Source organism: Sceloporus undulatus, chromosome 2, assembly GCF_019175285.1.
Source record: "Sceloporus undulatus isolate JIND9_A2432 ecotype Alabama chromosome 2, SceUnd_v1.1, whole genome shotgun sequence".
NCBI lineage: Eukaryota > Metazoa > Chordata > Lepidosauria > Squamata > Phrynosomatidae > Sceloporus > Sceloporus undulatus.
The window spans coordinates 38,038,268-38,047,683 of NC_056523.1; the positions used below are offsets into that span (position 1 = coordinate 38,038,268).

At 38.7% G+C, this 9,416-nt stretch overlaps 1 protein-coding gene across 2 annotated transcripts in view; it reads left to right on the forward strand.

Annotated features, from left to right (window-relative positions):
- The window catches only part of PPP4R2 (protein phosphatase 4 regulatory subunit 2), a 44,161-nt gene that overhangs the window by 6,783 nt on the left and 27,962 nt on the right, over positions 1-9,416 (forward strand). The window contains exon 1 of one of the 2 annotated variants that reach the window (XM_042451348.1): positions 1,755-1,954. The exons of the other annotated variant lie outside the window; for it this stretch is intronic. The gene's annotated coding sequence lies outside the window, so the exon portion shown is untranslated. Of the gene's footprint in view, positions 1-1,754; positions 1,955-9,416 lie in introns of those variants that run through there. 2 annotated transcript variants of the gene reach the window in all.

The window sequence follows — 9,416 nt, forward strand, 5'->3', positions numbered from 1 at the left end:
TAGTGGAATCTCCCTCTTTGGAGGTCTTTAAACAGAGGCTGGATGGCTATTCAAAGGGGTGGCATTAAGCCACCCATTCCAGGAGTTCTGTTTCATTCCATATATGGCTTAACAAAGCTTCTGACAAAGATGCATCTTTTCACAAAGTCATTTTATGTCCACGTAGCCCCCTTCTCATTATTGCCCTTCATGTAGCTAGAAGTTTTTTTTAATGCATTTTCAGAATGATGATGGGGTAGAGAACACAGTTTTGGTATCAGGTTGCAGCAGTGTATCTGCAGTAAACAGTGCAACACAATTTGAGCTGATAAAGAATGGAATTCTGCTATAGCCAATGTTGTTGTGATGCATGTGCCTATGGCAGACAAGGCAAACAGTGGATACCTCCAGAGTTCCTTACTGAACATGCATGAACAGCAAAACAAAACAGCAAAATAGAGACCATTTTTAAAGAGTATAGATCTGTATGCTTGGACACCATAATGAAAATCAAGAAAACTGGAGGCTGCTGAAAGAAAAACAGTAATCCCTGGATGCATTTTGGAAGGATCTTTCAAGTGGTCTCTAGAAAGATCAACTTGTCTACTTCTGCAAGACTTGCCTGTAATGTTTGTTTCTTTTCACATGTGCATATTGTTAGGCTTGAACAAAAAGCTTGTTTAAATATTTTTGTGGTGTAGGGACCTATCCCTATTCTTTCTGTATCATTTCTGCATCTGGTACCAGGTTTTCTGTTAAAGAAGTAATGCCCACGAATGTATCTACTTTGTTAACTGCTGTAGTTGTATTATTTTTCATTAATTTCTGTGGAAAGTGTGAGAAAATAATGACTCTTCAGTCAAAAACAAATTTATCTAAACCCTGTTGCTGACAGTATATAAAGGTTTAGTCTGGCTTATACTTTTTTGATTTAAGGCAGGAATGGGGAACTTGTGGCTTTCAGGTATTGGGCTACAGCTCCCATCACATTGTTGAATAGGCTGGAAGACACTGTAGACCAGCAGAATTTGAATGCCTATGGGTTTCCCCATATTGCTTAAAGGTGTGATGTCTGCATAAAAAGCAAGCATGTTTGTCTATGGAGTGAAGCAGACAGCCAGGAAAGTGTGGCTTGAGGCTGCTCCAGCTACAAGCGGATCAGGTCTGTGGCAACCACACGGCCTGCTCTGACAGTGGGCTGCAGCTGCTGGCCCCAAGCCAGGAGCTGGATTATTCTGGCTCCTTTTTTGCTCTGGTTTAAAGGACTGGAGCAGCCTTGTTCAGCTTCCAGCCACATTAGAAACAAGCATCATATAAACAGTGTGCCTCCAGTGTGGCTGGAAGCTGCTTCTTTTGGCCTGTGTATTTCGGGTTCAAATTAGATCACTAGATTTTGTAAATCTCCCTCAGTTATGGAAGCATAATAGTGCTGTAACTAAAGTAATACCTGCCTGTAACAAGTAGCTGAACAGTTTAGAATTGTGATTTTCACAATAATCTCCCTTCTGTGCCTCACATAAAAAAGTAGATAAACTAGACTTGAGCTACCTGGTATTGTATAACACTCTTTAATTGCTTATAACTACCTACAGGTATTTCATTCAGCATTTTGGCCTCACTTCAGAAGTATAGGTGTGCACCTTCTGTATTACCACAGGTAATGAGATATCTTGTCGAAAAGGAAATCTAGACAAGTATTTGGGGTGGGAGATAATTGATACTTGTACCTCTCTGATATTTACTATTTATATATATCATATGTGAACTTTCAACAGTTCTTTTGAAGTGAAAAGGCAGTGATTGTCTGGAAGTGAAAAGAAACTGAATGTCTGGAAGTTGTGGATGCCTGCATCAAGGGAGCCCCAAAATAAGTTGTAGAAGTCTGTTTTTGAAGAAACATAAAATGCTGCTTGACTTCTTTGGCAAAGGAAGCACTATTGCTGTTGGAACAACAGGCCAATGTTACTCATTATAGGTATGTGGCCTTCCCTTGTGCACTCATAGTATGTCTTTGGATTCTGGTTTTCACTAGTTTTTAGCCAGGTTTTTCTAGTTGTAAGCAGAGAACTGTTTAGCTTGAGTGATCACAGTATGGCTTGTGGGCTGTGTATAGCCCCAGTCCATATTTGAGGCTCTCAGGGCTCTCAACCTCAGTTTATTTTTATTTTTTATTCAGAATTTCCCCCTCCTTGCCATCTAGGGCATGTAAGTGAATGCTTTTGTTTTAGGCTGAGAAATGATTCTTGTAAAATACATGTAACTACGAACGTAACATTTTATAATGGCTTCTAGTTTATCTCCTAGTTTGCATAAGTCATTTTCTGGATCTAAAGAAACCTGGCCCCTCCCTCTAAAGGTGACGTTTCCCCTACATCCTCATAGCATGCAGGGAGGCATTTGAGGATTTTTGTTAAACATAACAAAATTAAGAAGGGGGTTTGAAGGCAAGATATGATTCTTGTTGTCTGTGGACATTAAGTCTGGTGAAGGTATGTGTCGTTCCCTGATCTTAGATAGCTGCTCACTCCAGTCTAACTTATATTTAAGACTTGTGTCTTTGTGATTCTATTTAGATATTTTAGATTATTTTTCATTAATTTCTATGGAAAGTGTGAGAAAATAATGACTCTTCAGTCAAAAACAAATTTATCTGAACTCCGTTGCTGACAGTATATAAAGATTTACTTTGGCTTATACTTTTTTGATTTAAGGCAGGAATGGGGAACTTGTGGCTTTCAGGTGTTGTGCTACGGCTTGGATCAAGGTCCAGAAACGATAGTCAGATTTTATTACACTATTTAATAAATGAGCGGGTTAGGGGTGCAGGTTACTTTCAAAAGTGGAGAAACCACAAATGTTTTAAGCCCTCTCCCCACATGAATGCTACAGACACTGCTACTGCAAAAATCTGCCTTGCTCCGAGGCTAGATTGACAGCACTGCTGCAAAAATCTCCTGTAGTGTTGTTGTCCTTCCCTTCTTCTGTTTCCTCCCCATTTCTTTTCCTGGCTCACACCTCCCTCCCTCCCTCCCTCCCCTGGCATCATGATGCCTCCATTGCCTCCCTACTTCTTCACCACTCCCACATCTCAGCCACCCCCCTCTTCTTCCCTAATTTGGAGCCAAATGTGGAGCTCCCATTTCTACGTGACTTTCCCATGAGTAGCCTCCCTTGCTGAACAGGCTGGCTGGGAAGGCATGGAAGGGAGCTTGCACACATGTGCAGAAGCCTGGAGAGGAGCCCCAGTGGTGGTGAGGGTTGCATCTGCCTCCTGATAAGCAAGTGCAGATCTCCTGATCCTTCTTCTGTAATTCAGCCACCACCATGGCTTCTCACCAGGCATGTATGTGCTCCCTTCCGTGCTTCATAGCTTAGCCAGCAAGTGATACCACCATGGGAAAGCCACAATGGTACTGGGACTCCACACTCAGCTTCAAATCAGGGAGGAAGAGGACATCTGAGATGTGGAAGCAGCAGAGGCCAGGGAGTGAGATGGAGGTGTTGAAATGCTGATGTGGGGGAGGGAGGTATGGGCTAGGAAAAGAGAAGGAGAGGCGTGAGGAGAAGGAGGATGACTGTGCAGGAGATATTTGCAGCATTATCATCACCCTAGGAAGTGGAGGGGAGAAGGCTTGCAGACCGGCGATGAAGGCAGCTATACATTCACAAATAATCAAATCCGCAAAAGAAAAAACCCACAGAAGTCAAGGGCTTGAGTGTATAGTGATGGATGGATGACAGGGACAGAAAAGGTGAAGGTTGTAATTCTCTTTTAAAATTCTGATATATTTCATATTTTTCTAACCATCTTGGAGGTGTACTTTTGTCTTACTGTGTAATTTGCTTCACCTCTTCTGTAGAAAAACATCCAATTTTAAACTTCCATTAGCAAATTCTTGGATTCAGGATTGAACATATTTTTTCATGATAATTTTTAAAACTAAAACATGTACCAGGCTAGCTATTATAGAAGCATCAGTACAATTCTTAGTGAATCAGGAATGAAGTGAAGTTGAAGGCTTTCATGGCTGGTATCCATAGCTTTTTGTGGGTTTTTCGGGCTATGTGGCCATGTTCTAGAAGAGTTCAAACCCACAAAAAACTCAGGAATGAAGGTTGGGGAAATCTGGTACAAGAAATGCCATGAATTTAGGGACCAAAACACACTGCAGAAATAATCCAGTTTGAGACTGCTTAGTGCTAAGGAATCCTGGGAAGTATAGTTTGCTGAGATATTTAGTCTTCTCTGTTAGAGAGCTCTGGTGTCACAATAAACTACAATTCCCAGGATTCCATAGCACTGAGCCAGGCAGTTAAAATGGTCTCAAACTGCTTTATTTCTGCATTGTGTTTTGTTATTTCTGCATTGTGTTATAAGCCATCATAATATTCAAGGAACTGTGCAAAAGGTATTCTGCTTGTATGTTATGGGGTGGTTTCACTAGGGTACTTTCATTCTGATTAATGAGGCAGATGAGAAACTTTCATTGCTGTTTCAGAACTGGTTGCTGAACACTTGGTGCTGTGAAATTTATACTGTAGTTGCAGTCCCTTTCCTCAATGCTGGGACTAAGGGAGGCTTACAAAAATTAAAACAATTTGAATTAGGGAATCCAGAAATAACCTCTCAGTTCTGATTTCTGTTTGACATTGTTAATGGTTTAAATACAATTTCTAGTTCCAGCTAGAGTCACCCATTGGATCACATGCTAAATAGTTAGTCAACACCTGAATAAGTTATATGGATTCAGTATGTCTGCACTAGTTTGTACTTACAGTTAGAGTTAGTTTAGTGTTAAGACATTTCCACAGTTTGGTTTGTACTGGAAATAAAGTTGTTTCCCTTCATTGTGTGTATCTTACATATGTGTGTCTGATCTGAATTACGGATTTTGGGGCAGCATGTGAATACAGAGTACGCCACTATCAAAGCATCTCTTTATTTTCCCTTTTGCACTGGTTAACCTAGTTAAGCGACTGACTCATTCACTTTAATTTTTCTATACTTATCTTACCTGTACATGAATCTAGCAATTGTATAAGTGTCAGCTTTCTGGTTTATGCCTCCTCCATCCATTGCTACTCTTGCAATCTCATGATCAGAATTTACAATGTTAGAATCTCTTAGATGAGTCAAATGTATCCATCAATGGATACTCTCAATATTACAGAGTGTAAATAACGTGAAAACATGTTTTGCCTTTCTTTGAAAGGGCAAGTGAGTGTTCTTCTTTCATAATATTCTAGAATGTAAATAATGTATGTTTAGTGCTTTTCTATACATCTGTTTCTTTTTCATTTTTTGTGATTTATTTTTAACGAGCAATCTAATCTCCAATCAAAATAATATACAAACAAAGATAAATAACCCAGAGAAAGAAGAAAAAGGAGAAGGGAAAAAAGAAGGGAAAAAAGAAAGAAAAACGAAAGCGGAAAAAAGAGGGATGAAGTTGAAAAAAGACATGCATTGTAAGCCTGAGGGCAGGGAACCGTCTAACTAAAAAGATTACATGTACAGCGCTGTGTAAATTTACAGCGCTTCATAAATAAAGGTTAATAATAATAATAATAATAATAATAATAATAATAATAATAATAATACACAATATGGCTCTGGCCCCATCTTGGCTGTTGTTTGTTATTGAGTCCCTTGAAGTCATGAGCTAGTATCACAGGGTTTTCTGGGCTGAGAGTATGTGACTCACCCAGTGGGTTTCCATAGCAGAGCAGGAAATCGAACATCTATCTCCACAGTCCAAGTACTATGTTCAAATCATTACACCATGCTGGCTCTCCATCCTGACTGTAGTGAAAAGGTAAAATAAAAATAAAAAAGAGAAAAAATTACTCTACCATTATAGATCCATCTAAATAATCTTAATCACCTAAAATTACTAATAGCCATAGCCACATATTATTATATTGTTAAATTTCTTACTGCTCAAAAAGGACATAAATCGATTCCAGTCTTTCAAAGTCTTCAGTTGGCTTATCCTTTAGAACCCATGTTAATTTGTCCATTTGGGATAAGTCAACAAACCGAATCCATCACCAGTGCTTCAGTCCCTTTCCATGTTTGAGGAAACAATATTCTTGCTGCTGTTGTCATATATCGAAGAAGCAATCTATATTTATTATCCAGTACTTTATCCATAATGCCCAACAAAAATATTTCTGGTAACATTACAAAATCTAGCTTTAAACAAATAGCAGCTGTTAGAAACAGTTCTGTGTATAGAGCACACATGAGCAAAAGGTGTGAACTTGCACAAACAACACCACAGGTTTTGAAGATTGGGAAATCAGCATATGCTTCTCATATCCCCATTATGTTCTTCCCTTTTTCTATTTCTTATGAGCTCAGAGAACATATAATTAAAGTTGAAACAGATTTCAAGGGATTGGAGGAAGTGCATGCATATCTCTCATAGCTGCTGTATACATTAACTAGGGAGTGGAGGAGTACAGCATTCTTGAGCCCAGTGAGGTTCTAGTTCACTTACTGTATAGTTTCATCTGTTTGATTTTATCCATAATTTGAATGAAGCTTTAAACAGCTGAAGTAATTCCAAGGTAACTTACTCTGTATGGCTTTAATAAGAATGAATATCCTTATTCATTCTTACATGGTAAAAGTATTATTGAAATTAATAGTAAAATTGGTGGTATTGATAGCAAATGGTGTCCCCATAGTCTTACTTTGACTGTCCGTGAAAGGCAAATTTTCTTTGCAGGGGTTTGTTCACCCTTGTAACAGTCGGCACTTGGATGTCTGTGTCCTGACCTCTAGTCTAAGATTGGTGTTCCAGAAATAGCAGATGCCCCTGATGTTTTCAGTAAACACTACCAGTACTTTTTATACTGTGATTCCTCATTAATCCATAATAAAGAATGGACCTTTCTTAGGCAAAGCTCAATGCCAGGCATTGTGAGGGGTTTGGATATGCTTTCAGGTTGGAATTGCTTATATAAATTAATACAATGTGCTTAGATGGGCCTGGCAAAAATAATAGTTTAGGCCAATCCTGCTACAGTATTTCATTCTGATCACAAGCAGCTAAGCTATAGCAATGGCATGTGCCTTGGAAATGTATACAGTATAATGTATTTCAAATGTTTTGTACCAGTCGCATTTGATTTAATTTAATGCTGTGTGTGCTACTTGATATACATATTTTACTTGGATAACTGCATTTACTGACTAGTCTTGCAAGTTCCCATTTGTAATCAAATATGTAACATCTTCTGTAAGCTGATGATTTCTCAGTAATGTCATCAGTCATTATTTTGTTTGCAAGCTAGCTAAAAGCTCTTTAGCAAAAGTTGCCCCTCTTCTTGCATTGTTTCCTCCCTTCTCCCACCAGTGCCAGCACTTCAGACATTAGAAGCAGAGACCTCTGGGATTCAATCGCAGTTGAAACAATGCAGTATTGTTTGAGAAAAGAGCAGTTTACCATGCTCATTAATAGTATCACTTGAGTCATGACTGATGGTGAAAGTGACCATTTTGCAACACCAGAGGATTGAATGACTGAAGGGAAGATTTAATCAGTTCAGTCATCAGGGGCAGTCAGTGTTTTTATGCAAGAATTTGATACTGATGACATAGAGAATATTCTTTAAAGGTAAAAATTAAATAAGATTATTTAAAAAAAAGAAGTCAGTTCAAGTAGAAGATGTTTAGTATGCTTCACTGGATCTCAGTAGAAGTTACTTTTCTGCTGCAAATGGAGTTGAAATTTTATACCTGTTTTTTACTGCTCTTTGTGGCCACTAAAGTAAAAAGTAAAGGTTTTCCTTTGACAAGATTGTCTAGTCGTGACATTGAAAATCACTCAGTAACATCTTAACTAATAACATCTCAGACAGAAAGTAGATATGTGATTCTAATGTCATCACCATTTTACTCCTGTATGATTTTAACATCCTTGCCTGATGAGGAAGCCAGCGAAATTTCAAAAACTTGCATAATGTATTTTATGTTTTGGAATAGGCCTAATAAAGGATTCGCTGGTTGTGTATTTTGTATTTTATTGTATTTCACTGTTATAATAGTTACATTTTAAACTAAAATGAGCACCAAGCTCATAGACCTTCTGAATGGGGCCTGTCTCAGTATCTGCAAGAATGATCAGGGTCTCCACATTATAAATAAATGGTTTTTAAATGCCTGTAAAATTACTTGTGGAAGTCAAGCTTTATCCAGTTTGTTAAATGATATAAATACATTAAAATAACATACTGTGCATCTTGTAAAAATCACATCCAGTGTGTGCTCTGGGAATGGAACAGTTCATGAAGCCTTTATTGTGGGCTGCTTTTCATGTATTTTATGGATTTTAGTTTCTGTGCCTTCATAGCTGTCTGTAACATATGTAATTTGGAAACCATTCCTTGTATAGGAGCCCGTACACATTGTATCTCCTATGTTAGTATATGCGAATGTTAACTTATTGGAGTTAATGAACTAATACTAATTATGGATTTACTCTGGTATTGTTAGTATCTTTTTGTCAAAGATTTATAAAACTTCTCACTGAAGGCTACCAGCAAGAGGCAGATCTTTTCCACACATTTTTCTTTAGCTTCAGATGGTGCAATAGTTATTATTGCTGTTGGCATTTTGCCTGTTAAGCATTCACTAGCTGTAGAAGCAGGACACTGTTTTTTCTCCATGCTTCTGAGCTACCACGATCCCCAACCTCCAATGTTCAGTTCAGATCCTAAATGGGAGGTTCTACTCCTAAGTAGTTGCTCTTATGTTCAGCTCTCAACATGTTCCAGTCTGGACATATGATGCAGTTATTGTTGTGTGCCTTTCAGTCGTTTCTGACTTATAGCAATCCTATCATGGGGTTTTCTTGGTAAGATTTGTCCAAAAGAGGTTTGGTATTGCCTTCCCCTGAGACTGAGAGCATGAGACTTGCCCAAGGTCACTCACTGGGTTTCATGGCCAAACTGGAAATTTAACCCTGGTCTCCACAGTCATAGTCAAACACTCAAACCACTATGGCACATTGGCAGTCAGTATTTATCTGCCTTTCATGAAGCCCCAACATTCAAGTAACTGCTCAGGAATAGAATTTCCTATTTAGGCATAAACATTCAGTTAGAGGATGAAGTAACTTGGTAATGTCACAGTCTTGAACCCTCACCTGACTGAGATACTGCCTTTAAAGACTGGGTCTCAGTTGTCCCCCGCTTTTGTGCACAGACCATAATTAAGAACAAAAGTGCTCTGCTGACACCTAATGCCTATCTGTCTAGCATCCTGTTCTGCTGTGGCCAGCCAGATACACCAGCAGGCAAAGCAAGAGGACAATAGTCCTTTCCTGCTATTGTTTTCAGGCATGTGATATTAATTATGTGGCCATGTTCTAGCAGAGTTTCTTCCTGACATTTCAGAGAAAGATGCCAGCCACAGATACTGGTGAAAC